This window comes from Natrix helvetica (assembly GCF_964273705.1).
Source record: "Natrix helvetica genome assembly, chromosome: 2".
Classification (NCBI taxonomy): Eukaryota; Metazoa; Chordata; class Lepidosauria; order Squamata; family Natricidae; genus Natrix; species Natrix helvetica.
The window spans coordinates 134002902-134019209 of NC_138552.1; positions in this window are offsets into that span (position 1 = coordinate 134002902).

Genomic DNA, 16308 nt, shown 5'->3' on the forward strand with positions numbered 1-16308 from the left:
TACTGGTAAACAATTGAACAGCACCAGCAATATGTTATGCTGCTAAAACTCTAGATGTAGGCAGGCTCTTTTGCAATGTATGTGGCTGATACATGACACTTGTTATACCCAAGTGCATCTGTCATTCATTTATGTAGTTTGGACTGCAGAAATTTATTTATTTACTTATTTACTTATTTACTTATTTACTTATTTACTTATTTACTTATTTACTTATTTACTTACTTACTTATTTATTTATTTATTTATTTATTTATTTATTTATTTATTTATTTATCCCATTTATATGACTGCCCAATTCACTGAAGCGATTCTGGGTTGCGAATAACAGTCAGTAAAAACAACAAATATATTAAAACAACCATTATAAAACTATAGAGCAATTACTAAAAATGCAAAGACACTATAAAAAATTTAAAATATGCAAAGCACATGGAGAGATTAAAAGATCACCCACAATGAAGTCATCTAAAAATGTCCCCATTTTCTGAGACCCCCCAAGTCTATATATTGCATTTCTGCTGATAAATAAATAAAGGGTGACTAGGTTCAATTCCCAGTAAGGGTATGACTAGCTGATGAGAGCTAAATAGCTTAAAATAGATCTATACTAGTCTCCCTTTATTTATTTATCAGCACAAATGCAACACAAATATAACAAAGGCAACATAAACAAAATGGCTTCCTGTCTGGATGGCTCCTAGGGTGAGCCAAAAAACAGAAAAAGGGAAGCAGTATGCTCCCTCCCATATTTGGGTTGTGACACAATACATACACATGCACACACACACACACACACACACACACACACACACACATCTATATCTATATCTATATCTATCTATATCTATATCTATATCTATATCTATATCTATATCTATATCTATATCTATATCTATATCTATATCTATATCTATATCTATATCTATATCTATATCTATATCTATCTATCTATCTATCTATCTATCTATCTATCTATCTATCTATCTATCTATATATATATATATATATATATATATATGACAGAAGCTCCAAACGCCACCCTTCTCCATCTTTAAATCACTCTAAGCCAGGGGTAAAATGCTACTGGTTCTGACTGGTTTGCTAGAACTGGTAGTAAAAAAAAGCTTTAAAAAGTGGGGGGGGGGTAAAAGGTTCGGTGACACTCAATTGTGCTGCATGATCGTCAGAACCTTTTTTTTCACTTTTTAAAGCATTTTTAACTACCTATTCACCCAAACCAGCAGGAAAAAAATGCTTTACAAAGTGAAATAAAGAGGGTCCGACAATTGCATGGCTCACAGCTGATCTGCATGATCGTCAGAACCTTATTCTCACTTTTTAAAGCATTTTTTTTCTGACCTATCCACCCAAACCGGCAGGAAAAAATACTTTAAAGAGTGGGAAAAGGTTGGCTACGCCCACCTGGTCACATGACCACCACCACCACCAAGCCACACCCACATAACCAGTGGCAAAAAAAAAATAGATTTCACCACTGCTCTATGACATCAACTAATGGCAGCAGGGAAGACACCTAGCATGTTGTCTAAACACAATCATGCTTTGTAAAGTGCGGTGCATGAAATAGGTTATGTGTGTACACAGTCAATTGTGCTTTATTCCAGCAATCATAGCTGGACAAAGTTAGATTGGGAACAGTTTCTGCTTCTCTCTCAGTCTCCCTCTTTCTCTTGCATACAGAAAAAAACCCCAATAACTCTAATCCCAAAGCCAACTTGCTTCTTTTCTCTGCAACCAAAAGCCGCCAGATCATGTTTCCCTGAGGTCAAAATTGTTAGAACTTTAGAAAGAGTGAGATACACATCTGATTCTACTACTCTCACTTTTTAAAAAAAGTGAGTTGGTAAATTGACTCCAATGGGACAATTGCTTCTAGGGGCATTATCTATAACAGTACTATTCTTACTAGGAAACCAACAGCACAATTTTATGTTTTTTATTCAAGCATAATTCTCATGGGAGAAAATAAATGAGATTTACTTCCAGAATCCATGCATTATGGCCTGCATATACATTCCTCTTTGATTGTTATTCATTTTTCTTACCGTGTCAGTTTGGTTTTTAAGGCACTGATAAATGACTTTCACTGCATCCAAGCTGGCCCTATGAATGACCAGGGTTCAAAGGATCCAACTGTAAGAGGAAGGGAGGCACACAGTTTTCCAATGGGTTTTTTTTTCCCACTTAAAAGCCACTAAGAAGCCATTTCAACCCATCTTTGTCAGAACAATTAAGAATTTTCTAATTGCTTTATACTCTTTTGTAAGCAGTTCTTACCTGCAGCACAGGTAAGTTACAGCAAAAGCACCAAATGAGCCATATTTTCTCTGAACTCTCCATTCTAATTCATTTTAAACATGTATTGCTCAGCAAATTACAATATAAACTCAAGATATGAAAAGATATGCAGCTGTCTATGTCACTAAACACAACGATGATCTCTAGTCCTAGTGCTTAAAAAGCCCATAGAACTTATTAACAATGTTTCATGTTTGATGAACAGTCCATTGACTTGGTTCCAACTAGCAAAATTTCTTTGATCTTCTATCTTCTATCACCCCGCCATGCCATCTATGTGCTCCATTGTGCTTTTCTTCCTTGAATCTGTTCCATTGACTTCCCTCTACGAAGAAACAGATAAGCCTTCAACAACAACAAAAGGGACCACTTTGTGATTACTAAGCACCCATCTTCTGAATTAAAACCACCAAACCCTCTACTAGAATCAAGTCCATTCTAGCCATTGTACCACTCTGGATTATCTGCTATCAGCTCCAAGTTTCATCTCCTTCAAACCTCTTCCCTTTTATGGTACAGATAGTCATTGACTTACAACAGTTCACTTAGTGACCATTTGAAGTTATAATGGCACTGAAAAAATGGTTTAGGACCATTTTTCACACTTTGCAGCATTCCCATGGTCACATGATTGACATTCAGATGCTTTGCAAGTGACTCACATTTATGATGGTTGCAATGTCCCGGGATCATGTGAACACCTTTTGCAATCTTCTGACAAGCAAAGTCAATGGGGAAATCAGATTCACTTAACAACATGTTGCTAATGTGAAAACTGTAGTGATTTGCTTAACAAATGAGGGAAGAAAAGTTGTAAAATGGGGCAAAACCCACTTAACAAATTTTTCACTTCGCAACATAAACGTTGGTCTCAATTGCAGTTGTGGGTTGAGGACTACCTGTAATTGTTTAACTCCTTCTATAATGGCAGCAATGCATCTGATACTAATATGAATGGGCCTTCTTTGTCCTGCAAGGGCTTTCCTATGAAAATCAAAGTTAACCTTTATTTGCAAACCCTTATCTGCAAAGGTATCTGCATGAATGGGATTACATGGCTAGGAGCAGGCCATTCTCCTAGCCATATATGAGCCGAGGTGGCGCAGTGGTTAGAGTGCAGTAGTGCAGGCTATTTCAGGTGACTGCTAGCTGAAGTTCAGCAGTTCAAATCTCACCAGCTCAAGGTCGACTCACCCTTCTATCCTTCTGAGGTGGATAAAATGAGGACCCAGATTGTTGGGGGCAGCAGGCTGACTCTGTAAACGGCTTAGAGAGGGCTGTGAAAGCACTATGAAGTGTTATATAAGTCTAAGTGCTATTGCTATTCACAGAGGACTTTTGGAAGACTGGTTCTAAAGGCCCATTCATCTGTAGTATCTAGGTTCATAATCACACATTGATGTTATTTTTTTGAGAAAAACCTTTTCCCTTTTGAAGTTAATGGCCCCATCAATGGAAATTAAATGGGGAAAAACAAAACATGGACATAAGTTTGGGGATTATATTTTAGGCTTCAATTTAAATTTTAGGCCAGACATTAAAAGCACCTATCCATCTGACTTTTCAAATATTCAAATATTTTTTTGAAATATGTTCAATAGAATAAATGACCCTGCTCTATGAGGGCAATTTAAGTAATTTACCTCCAGTAAGTGTTTTTTTTAAAAAAGAGTCCAGGGAACATCAGCCGGAGGTGTTATGTAAATCTTCCAAATGAATACGAGAATATCACTTCCCTTCTAACCAATACCAGCCTTCTTTCCTTTGAAGAAAAGAAGAGTGCAAAACCAGACTTGTTCCTCTTAATCACAAGTGACTTCTGAAATGACAGCATTTAGTTAATTTCGTTTAGCCACTAAAGCCTTCCCACAAGAGGATAATTACTTACTGCCCTTCTACCTTCCAGAACTGCCTTTCATAGCCATTCTGAATTCATTAAAGCCTTGTGATCTGAAGGGGACCTTTCGTGGTCCTTAATTTCACTGAGGTTGACTCCATATCCTGGCCTGATAGAATAACAACTGTATCTCGGTACATCTGCTGGAAATGGAGTGGCCTTAGGTACACAAGCTCTCCTGCTGCCAAGGGAAATTCTAATATGTGACCCTGAGCTCTCTGCTTTGAGTTTACCAAAAAATTCCTCCTTTGTTTCAAATGTGAGACTAAGAAAGGCCCTTCCCCAGGGAAGGTATTTTACATGTGTTCCTTCAGTTTGAAGCAAGTTCCCATAAAATATTTTTTCAATGAACAAACTGCCTCACTTCCTACATTAACATTCCTCTATCTGTGGGTAAATGAGGCTCACTTTGCTCTCTTCTCTCTCTTTTTTAAAGCAAAAAAGATTAAACCATGTGACAATTAGGAAAGGTCACGGAGGGCCCTCATAAAGTATTATAGCAAAGACAAACTTGAGAGAGGAATTTTTCCAGCTTATTACTGGTTTTCACTCAACCTGAGGCAGTTTAGGGCTAAATGTGTAACGAAAATGGCAACGTATTTTAAAACGAAAATTGTAAAAGCATAAATTAAAACCAGGAGAGAACAAGTGAACACATATGGCTGCATATGCACACACCCCACACACAATCTGACAAAGCAATTCTCCCCATCCCTATCCCTTGCCACCCTAGAAATGATTCCTGCATTGTACTGGGTGGGGACAAAATTAGATGTATTATTCATTGTGCAGGATGTGGTGGCTCACTGGCTAAGACGCTGAGCTTGTCGATCAGAAAGGTTGGCAGTTTGGCAGTTCGAATCCCTAGAGTGAGCTCCCATTACTTGTCCTAGCTTCTGCCAACCTAGCAGTTCAAAAGCATGTAAAAATGCAAGTAGAAAAATAGAAACCACCTTTGGTGGGAAGGTAACCATGTTCTGTGCACTTTTGGCATTTAGTCATGCTAGCCACATAACCACGGAGACATCTTCAGACAGCGCTGGCTCTTCGACTTTGAAACAGAGGTAAGCACCGCCCCCTAGAGTCGGTAATGACAAGCATGTATGTGTGAGGGAAACCTTTACCTTTACCTATTCATTGTGCTAATAAAACAACACTTTTTCTTATTCTGATACAAACACATTTTTTCAACCAATTATTCTCAGAGACTGCCCAGACAAATCCCTATAGTTTTCTTGGCAAAGAAGTGGTTTGCCTTTGTCTTTTTTCTAGGGCTAAGAGAAAGTGATTAAAGTGGCAAGACAGTTTTATGCCTAAAACAAGACTAGAAGTCGTGTTCTTCAGTTTTTAGCCTGATACCCTTAACCACTCTACATTATATTTATGGTACTGGTACTATATTTATCTGGATTTAAAACTATTCCTAAAGAATAGGAAATTAGAAAAAAAAATGCTTGTAATAATCATCCATATCTATCATACATTCTGTTAATCTAAGTTGACTTTCCTTTAAAATTTCTTTTCAAAGGAGAACTTCCTTGGTGCAAACTGATACATTATTAGTAGAACCTGATAAGGGGGTAGATAAAGCAATAAGAGGATGTTATAAAACCTTAAATTTGAAGGTGTCAAGGACGGACGGGCAATGCCAGAACCTTACCGTATTGTGCCATTCAAATTCAATGGTGAATTACTATACAGGCATGATTTCCAGACAGTTTTATTGCAGGGGGGTTAGAAAGAAGCAAAACTCTCTGACTAATGGATAAGTGCACTATCAACAAATAGCAAAATAAAATAAATCATCAAATCCATTATCATCATCTGATACCAACTTTTCACATCATGCTTATGAAAATCTAAATTAATATACCTCTTCAAATTGCTGGCTTCCAAGTGTCAACAGATAGCCTTTTACCAAAAGTGCTCTGGGTACAATACTCCACGCCATCCAAGAGTAAAATTCACTCCAGATCAGCCCTTGACTAAGGAATGCCACCTTCCTTTCTTTTTGGTTGGGCCACCTAGAATGGGCTGCTCACATGTTGCTCGGTCTAGAACAACCTTCCCCAATCTGGTGCTCTCCAGATGCATAAGATGACAAACCCTCAGATATCCCGCTAGTGTGGTCAAAATCCAGGAGCTGAAGTAGATGTATCTGAAGAACATCAGATTCAGGGAAAGTTATCGGAAGGCAAAAAGTGAACGTCGTCTATAATCTGATCAAACTAGAACTCTATATTTTCAAACGATCTCCTACAGAAACTTCATATCTGTGTTTAGGAAAGCCTTGGGAGTTAACAGAGCTTTTCAGACCTGGTTGAAATACTAATGGCATGGAATTGGATCTGGAGCCTTGGGTTGCTAGCGTTAGAGCTAGCAAGAATGAATATTGTTGCAAAATGAGATGTTGGAAAGAAGGAATTGAGTGTTGAAATCAAAGATAAATGCATATGCTGGTATTGCGGCCCTATACAAGGGTAGAAAAATTAAACAGGAAAAAATATATATCAAAGATTCATTCCAAGAGAAAAAAAACACTAATTTGATTACAGCTTTCAACTTGCCAAAAACTCTTTGCGGGGAAAATGCGCAACAAAACTAATCCACTGTAATTTCAAAGACACAAACACTGCTTGCATCCCTAAAGGTACATTCAATTATATATCTTCTTGGAGAAGACCTTCATTTCCTACCTCTAGCCTTTATTGTCTAAGATTTGTAGGACACATTCCCAGCTCAAGTCCAATTGATTTTTTCACGTAATTTCCCTTCATTTCGCTTTCTCTCCCAACTCCAGTGGGAATCACCCTTCAGTCTTCAGAACTCACCTTTGTCTTTTCTCAGCTTTTGTCTATGCTGACACCTGCCTAAGCTCTGCTGCACTTGGTAATAAAAGAATGGTGATGTCAGTTCTTTTATAGTGCCTGATCATGGGGCTGATATCACTTGAAAAGAAACTTCCTAGTGATCCAGAGATATTAGGAAGTTTCTCATGTTAAACATAATCTGCTTTTCTTGTTAAGCAAATATGGCATGCATGTTTAGCTTAAGAGAAAGAAGGACTAGGGGAGACATGATAGCAGTGTTCCAATATCTCAGGGGTTGCCACAAAGAAGAGGGAGTCAAACTATTCTCCAAGGCACCTGAGGGTAGAACAAGAAGTAATGGGTGGAAACTAATCAAGGAGAGAAGCAACTTAGAACTGAGGAGAAACTTCCTGACAGTTAGAACAATTAATCAGTGGAACAGCTTGCCTCCAGAAGTTGTGAATGCCCCAACACTGGAAGTCTTTAAGAAGATGTTGGATAGCCATCTGTCTGAAACGGTATAGGGTTTCCTGCCTAGGCAGCGGGTTGGACTAGAAGACCTCCAAGGTCCCTTCCAACTCTACTATTGTATTGTATTGTATTGTATTGCATTGCATTGCAATGTATTGTATTGTATTGTATTGTATTGTATTGTATTGTATTGTATTGTATTGTATTGTATTGTATGTTGCCAAACCCTTTCTGTATTCCTTTTTCTTCAGGCCACATCGGAGTCTATATGACTGCCAGTCTCTAAACTTTTGTATCCGTCTGTTCTGTTCCCCTCCACGCTGGGGGAGGTAGGGAAATCATTCTTCTGCTGTGGGATTGTTGAGTCCCGTCCCCACCTCCCTGACCCCACTTTCCTAGCTGAGACGTTGAAGGCTGTCAGACTCTAAACCCAAAAGGTCTGCTTGATCTCAAGCCAAGACTTTTTCCTGATAAGGAAGATTGGTGAAACTTGTCTATGAGTGTAAGTGTCTTAGAGGAATTTAGCAACAGTTCTTTACGATAATGGAGTTTGATCTGAAGTCCAGAGACCTATTAAGGTCTGGAATCTGCAAAAGTGACAGTTTATGAGAACCAAGCTTACACACACATACAAACACACAAACACACATACATGCACACACACTCTTTAAAAATCCACTCTTAAATTCTTGTAAACACCCTCTGAATGCCAATGTTCCAATCCTGACAATAAAAGTTCAATAAAGTTCAAAATATGTGTGAATAAAATAATTCATAGATTCAAATGCAGTAAAATATATTTGGCTTATTTTTATCACTGCGACAGTCAAGGTTCAAGGCCTGTATATTAGTTGATGTGATGCATAGAAGGCCCAAGTAGACTAGAACCCTCCATAATAATAAAAGGAACATGAGGTAAACTCAAGCAGAAAAGAGATTCGTGTATGTAAACCTCAGTATGAATGCATTATGGATATTACTGTATTATAGAACTGGAAAAGCAACATAAAAGTGAACACATTTCTAGCAAGCAGCAGCTTCTTCCTTCATTTTAATAGATGGTTTTTCATTATTAATTGATTTGAGGCATGTATTTGGATAAGTACTGACCTTTGCTAATTTCACAAAATCTAAGCAAGGCCAGATTGAGTTAAAGACTGATGGGAGAGCACCAGGGAGTCCTAGGACTGTCAGCCATGCTAGAAATCCAAAGTAATATTCTGAAAGAAAACAATGGCAAAGGATTTCTTTACAATAACCAACCTCAGGCAGGAGATCTTATACCACTTCAGATAAATGGTTGTCCAATTTCTTCTTTAAAATGTCTGGTGTTGGAGCACCCACACCTTGGCACCTTCTGGCGCCAAGTCATTCCACTGATTAATTGTTCTGTCAGGAAATTTCTCCTTAATTCTAGGTTGCTTCTCTCCTTGATTAGTTTCCATCCATGGCTTCTTGTCCTGCCTTCAGATGCTTTGGAGAATAGGTTGACCACCTCTTCTTTATGGCAACCCCTTAGATATTGGAACACTGCTATCATGCACCCCTAATCCTTCTTTTCATTAAACTAGACATACCCAATTCCAGCAATCAATCTTTATATATAGGGAAGAAAATGGTAAGTGAGCATCTGTCTACCCTAGACAAGTTCAAATCACCAGGGGCGGATGGATTACACCCCAGGGTTCTTTTTTTGGGGGGGAGGATTTTTTTTTATTGTTTTAATTAAACAAAAACACAAAAAAAGAATCATTCTTCATTACATCTTGTAGAAAGCATGTCGATTGGTTACAAATAAATTTCATGTGTTACTACCACAATCATTCTTTATACATCCTTCATATTTTTTATTTACATTTTAAATTGAAAATATTTATGTATTTTGCCATCAATGTACCATCATTCTCATTTAGCTATAATTATTTAAACATGCTTTTATCTGGAATCATTTGTATTTAAAGACACAACCACCTACTGGCATTCATTAGCTATTCCTATAAACCTCCAATAATTACCCTTTTATAGCATATCCTCCCCCAACTCACTATTTAAGGCTTACATCTGATTGCTTTTACCAATGCGAACACATGTAAAAATCATTAAACATTATCCATTAACATTTCCTTATTATTATTGTAGTTATCTAAAGAAAAAAAAATTTTTTACCATTTATATCACATCTCCTCTCCTCTGACCCAAGAAAAATTACATCTTTTTAATAAAATCTAAGCAAAAATGTATTTGTGAAATTAATAAATCTTTTTCCCAGATCCCAATTTACAGTTTATATCCAAATTGTTTTTACTAATTAAGATTATTATTTCATTATTATTATTATCATAATGAGTTATTAATTAATGAATAAACATTTTAAAGAAAACATTCTAAAAGTGTCTACAAAATCCTACTTATTAATCACCAAAGGTTAACTAATTTTTGGATTATCAACCTTCATTATCAGCCTGTGTCTTTCCAGTAACAAAACAATCTTATCTCTTTAGCCAGTTGTTGCGTCAATTCTCTTATGAACTTCTTTATAAAGTTTTTTAAAACTTCTCTCGGCACTTTATTGCTTGAAAGATCTCTCATATAGTCTCGTTGCCCTTGAACTGGTATTATAATTAACACATCTTTGACTATCAGATGTCTTTCTAAAGCTGTTTCTCTTCTTAATTCCATCATCAAATCATATCTTCACAGGAGGGGTAGAACTCCAGATCATCAAGTATATAATAATAATCAGGTTCACTTTTCCATGTTCCCTTCTTTCCACTTTCACTCATAGGTGCTCCATTATTAGGTTCATCTGTTATCTTGTCTTTGTCTTCTATAACTTCACTCTCTTCTTTAATTTTTGAGGCTCCAGGCCCTTCATCTTTTATTGTGCAAGACAATAGTCTATCCAACTTCTTATCAAATCTCTCAAATCCTTCCAATAAATTTAGAATTCCATCCAAAAAATCCTGGTAACTTGGGGTTTCTTCATCTGTATATAAATACATATTTCCCAGAAGAGAAGAAAAAGTTTAAAATCCACTGCCACTCACGCCTTCAATGTCTCTTTTATGTATAAAAATATTTTTGTTTTGAATTTGCTTAAACATAAGATTCTTTCAATTTTTTCAAAAAAGTGAGGGTTCTATCTTTTCTTTTCCTTCCCTTGTCCAAAATATTCCACAAAGACACCTGCAAGGGAACAGTCCGTGTTTTTGAGTCATTATCAGTCTCTACAGATAAGTTGCAAACCTTCTAGTTACAATGTCAACAGAATCAAAGAAAATAGAGCAAAGGATACATGGTTTCAAAAAAAGAAAAGACCAAGTTCTGGCTTCCGAATGGCAGATTCAACTTTCTCTTATTCGTATCAGACTTAAAGAAAGCAAAAATCTCTAAGTGTCTTTAATAAAATTTAATGAACAGTAAGAGGAAAGATTATTAAAGTAAAAAAAAAAAGTTTTAGATCAACCAAAAAATAAAGTAGCAAAGAATAGGAGAAAAAAATCAATTCATTCACTTAAGAGGAGAAACGGGAAGCGTTCCAATCACTTCAATCCACAAAACGTTGTTACATAGAGAAGGAAAAAAACTTTCTAAGGTAGTCCAATAAAGATAAATTTCACCACTTTATTCTTTTGCTTAAAAGACTAATTTATCTTTTTAAAAAAATTATTTGGGCAATCATTCTCAAAGAAAAAATCTCACCAGCTGGACTCACTTTCACTGCCTTCTTTCTGGAGCCGTCTCCAACTTTGTCAGCCTGGGGGCTGTCTGTTTACTGCCAGCTTGGAGAACTTCCATTGGGTCGATCAGGGACTTTGCGGTGTCCCTGAGACCAGCAAGGATTTGTCTCCCTGTCACCTTCTCTTCGGGATGGTTTAGGTTCATATGGACCGTGCAGCAGGTAGAAGAATCAACAGCGGTCTTGGACTGTCGAGACTGCACATTGTGTCGTCGCGACGTCTGGCTCCCTTTCCTCTACACCCCAGGGTGTAGAGGGTTCTGAAGGAACTGGCAGACAAGATCTCAGAACCACTGAACTATATCTTTCAGAGATCTTGGAGCACCGGGGAACTGCCAGAGGACTGGAAAAGAGCTGATGTGGTTCCCATCTTCAAAAAAGGGAAAAAAATAGATCCAGGAAACTACAGACATATCAGCCTGACGTCAATACCAGGAAAGATTCTGGAAAAGATAATCAAGCAACAAATTAGCGAACACCTAGAAGTAAACAAAGTAATAGCCAAAAGCCAACATGGGTTTGTCAAAAACAGATCATGCCAGACTAATCTTATTGCATTCTTTGACAAAGTGACAAAATTAGTGGACCAGAGGAATGCCGTCGATATAGTTTACTTGGACTTCAGTAAGGCATTTGATAAGGTAGACCATAACCTACTACTAGATAAAGTAGAAGAATGTGGGTTGAACAGCATCACCACCAGATGGATTTGTAACTGGCTTACCAACCGCACTCAATGTGTAGTCCTCAATAGAACTGCATCTACATGGAGGGAAGTATGCAGTGGAGTACCCCAAGGCTCTGTTTTAGGCCCAGTACTCTTCAACATCTTCATCAATGATTTGGATGAGGGAATAAATGGGGAACTCATCAAATTTGCAGATGACACCAAGTTGGCAGGAATAGCCAACACTCCAGAAGATAGGCTTAAGATACAGAAGGATCTTGACAAACTTGAACATTGGACACTATCTAATAAAATGAAATTCAATGGTGAAAAAAGGAAGGTTCTACATTTAGGCAAGAAAAATGAAATGCACATGTACAATATAGGTGGTACCTTGCTCAATAGTAGTAATTGCGAGAGGGATCTTGGAGTCCTAGTGGACAATCATTTAAATATGAGCCAGCAGTGTGCAGCAGCTGCCAAAAAAGCCAACACAGTTCTAGGATACATAAACAAAGGGATCAAGAATCAAGATCACATGAAGTGTTAATACCATTTTATAATGCCTTGGTAAGGTCACACTTGGAATATTGCATTCAGTTTTGGTCACCACGATGTAGAAAAGATTTGGAGACTCTAGAAAGAATGCAGAAAAGAGCAACAAAGATGATTAGGGGACTGGAGACTAAAACATATGAAGAACGGTTGCAGGAACTGGGTATGTCTAGTTTAATGAAAAGAAGGACTAGGGGAGACATGATAGCAGTGTTCCAATATCTCAGGGGTTGCCACAAAGAAGAGGGAGTCAAACTATTCTCCAAGGCACCTGAGGGTAGAACAAGAAGCAATGGGTAGAAACTAATCAAGGAGAGAAGCAACTTAGAACTGAGGAGAAATTTCTTGACAGTTAGAACAATTGATCAGTGGAACAGAAATTGCCTCCAGAAGTTGTGAATGCCTCAACACTGGAAGTCTTTAAGAAGATGTTGGATAGCCATTTGTCTGAAACGGTATAGGGCTTCCTGCCTAGGCGGGAGGTTGGACTCCAAGGTCCTTTCCAACTCTGCTATTGTATTGTATTATATGCTTTAGCCTCCAGTCCCTTCATCATCTTCATTGCTCTTCTCTGTACTCTTTGAGGCTCAACATCTTTTTTACATTGTGGTGACCAAAACTGGATTCAGTATTCCAAGTGTGGTTTTACCAAGGCATTATAAAGTGGTATTAACACTTCACGTGATCAAGATTTTAATTATTTATATATCCCAAGGTACCATATCCCAAGATACATTGCCCCATTGTGAATGTTCTTTCTACCAGAGTCTCATACTGAAGTGTTATATAAGCTGAATGATGGGGGTGGGTGGATTAGGGTGGAATATTCTTTTAAAAATCTTTCATTTTCTCAGCCAGTCCCTTAATCAGAAATCAACTTCTCTCTCAATGATGTTAACACCATTGATAAGATTGCATTTTTATTTCTTCAATGTTTTAGTCATCAGCTGAATTCCCATCAAGATAAGGCCAGAATGTCTGCCCTTCTTCCTCCTGATTTTACTATATATATTCAATAATACCCATAACCAAGAAGGGATACAACAAATTCTACATCTCTCTTTTTTTATTCTGTTTACACGTTATTGAACTGAGACATGATAAATTTATTTGTGACTATTTTTCTGGGAGAATTGGAGATTGTCTTTCAATAGCTAAATAAAATAGGGCATAGTTATATTCCAGCAGTGGGTGGTTCCACTTACACATATGAAAAAGAAGAAATTGGAAATGAATAATGTTTTTATTGACACATGGAATCTGCCAAGTGCCAACTGATTAAAACTTTCAGTGGATTAACTGTGCGGTCTTAACAAGTGACCAGATGATTAACCAGTACAAAAAGATAAAACTGTCCAAAGAAAAGTAAATATGTTTGTTGCTTAAATGAACTCCAATCTTCCTTCTTAACAAATTGGCTGCCTCTAGCAGTCTTTAGGACTTGGATAATTGGAGAAGTGGGTGTATACGGCTCCCTACTTAAGAGAAAATAATTTTCCTTGGCAAAATGACACAGAATAAAACTTAAAGATCGTCTCTGTTGCATGAACTGAGGTTTTATAAAGTCCATTTACAAAGCACAACTGGACTAAGATTCAGGCAATCTCTGCTTCTGGTCTATTGTAGTTCAAAAGAGGCAGTTAAGTGGTTATCTATTTCCCCAAATTGTATATCCATAGTTTGTAAAAGATGAAGTCCTGAAATCCCCCATTCTTAAAAATGTCCCTCTTCCCATAAGGACCCTTAAGATCTCATCCTTCTCCCTTCCAATGTTGTCACCATGTCACTGGGATGCTTTTTTGTGACTTTCTGGCTGCCTGAGGAGTTAGTGAGGGCCTCTGACCCAGAGAAAATTATCCATTTCTGTCCTAGAGCAAAAATTGGCAACCCACAGTCTGTAGGTCGCATCAGTCCTGAGGCTGTTTTTTGTAACATTTTCAGTTCCCGAAGAAACACCATTTTATCACTTATCAGTCTGTTTAATTATTCCAAATAAAGAAAAACACAAATCTGAAAAAAAGTAGAGTTGCAAACACAGACACACAATTTTCCTGTCTTAGAATAACAGTGGGATATAAATGTAAAAATAAGTAAGAACAAAGCCTTATTGGCCTTATTAACAAAAAAATGAAACATGTTATGAAAAGTGTTGATCCAGATGACACCAAGTACGTTCATTGGTAAGGCCAGCAGAATTTTAGCCAGCTGAAAATGTTCTCATCTGAAAGAGGCTGGACAGGATTTTTTTGTTCGCTCAGCTGGAAAACGGGATAAAAACAACGGGAACCCCCTGAAAGCCAGATGGGGTTTCTGAGCCCAGCTTTCTGTAGGTAAATAAACTGTTCAGAATGCATTACAGCCTGTTTTCTAAAGGGCAAAGAATGCCACAAGGTCATGTATTTAATTTGAAGATTAATCTCTCCAAATCACACTTCTTCCCACCCTTTACCCCCTCACCATTCCTGGTATCGGCAGATTTAATCAATAAGTCGACCAACTCTGCTTTCTTCCAGATATTTATAAAGGCCTCTCCTGCTGCGATTACTGAATATGCTTCCTTCAACACAGCAGGCTCCTGAAGTGAACCCGGTCATGAGTCATTACATTTTCCCAGGCTCTTCCACAAGAGAGAAAGACAGAGAGAGATGTGAATGGGAATATGAAGAAAAATTATCTTTTTTTCCCTAATGGTAGCTGGTATGTTAAAACTATGCAGAAGTCAAAATGGTGGAGGGACTGTTTAATGTTCCCAGTCTTACTTAAAACATTATCTAAGAGAATCTAAAAGTCCCACACACAAACTTGGATGCAATTATAGGCTGACATAGTACTGAAATAATGCTTATGAGGAAGAGATTAGGATTCAAGAGCAGTCTGGGTCAGTGTTGCAAACTTTGTTTCCAAAGATGCTGATCTTAAAACAGCCTTGGACAAACAGCCTTAGGATTTTTCATAGTTTTCTTTGTTGGACATGCAGAGTTTGATATGTAGCTTTTCCATACTTTTTCTTAATGCAATTACGTTTTTTTTAATGTGATGACCAGCTCTGCATATGGTTTTCCAAGTGCATTTCTTCCATACTCACTGGCTAAGGAAACTAACCACAGGGTATGAACACACAGCAGCACTGATGGACCCTCTACTAGCTGCAGACTTCCTCCCAGACTGGGTTACCCAAGGAAGGACACTACTGATCATGAAAGAGCCCCAACAAGGGAATGACACCATTCAATGACCATCCAATAACCTGTCTCCCCACAATATGGAAAGCCCTATCATAACTATCAAGCTACAGGATCAGAGGCTCAAAACACCAGTTACTCCCAGATAGAACAGTCAGCCAAGATTCAAGGTCTAGAGAAACTAATCTGAACACAGCCTGTAACTATAGGAAAGTGTACAGTTCAATGCCACACACCTGGATCTGTGAACAACTGTCACTGTGCAAAGTCAACAGAACACTACCCTTCCTCAAGAACTCATTGGGACTGTAGAAGTTGACACTAGAAATCAAGACATCTCACACAAGTGTCCATCAAATGTGGCATATACCAAGGTGATACACTGTCCCTGCTACTGTTCTTCATAGACTTGAACTTTCTCGGCAAGATAATCACGAAAACTGGAAATGGATACAAGTTCAATAGTGGAACTACCATCAGCCACCTCCTCTTCATGGATGACATCAAAGTGTATGCAATGAATGAACAAAATATTGACTCATTGATCCACTTGACACAGATCTACAGTAAGCCATCGGAATGAAATTCAGGCTAGAGAAATGTATCTGGATGGTAGTCAAGAGAAGCAAATCAGTTAAGACTGATCGGGTGGAACTACCAATGGG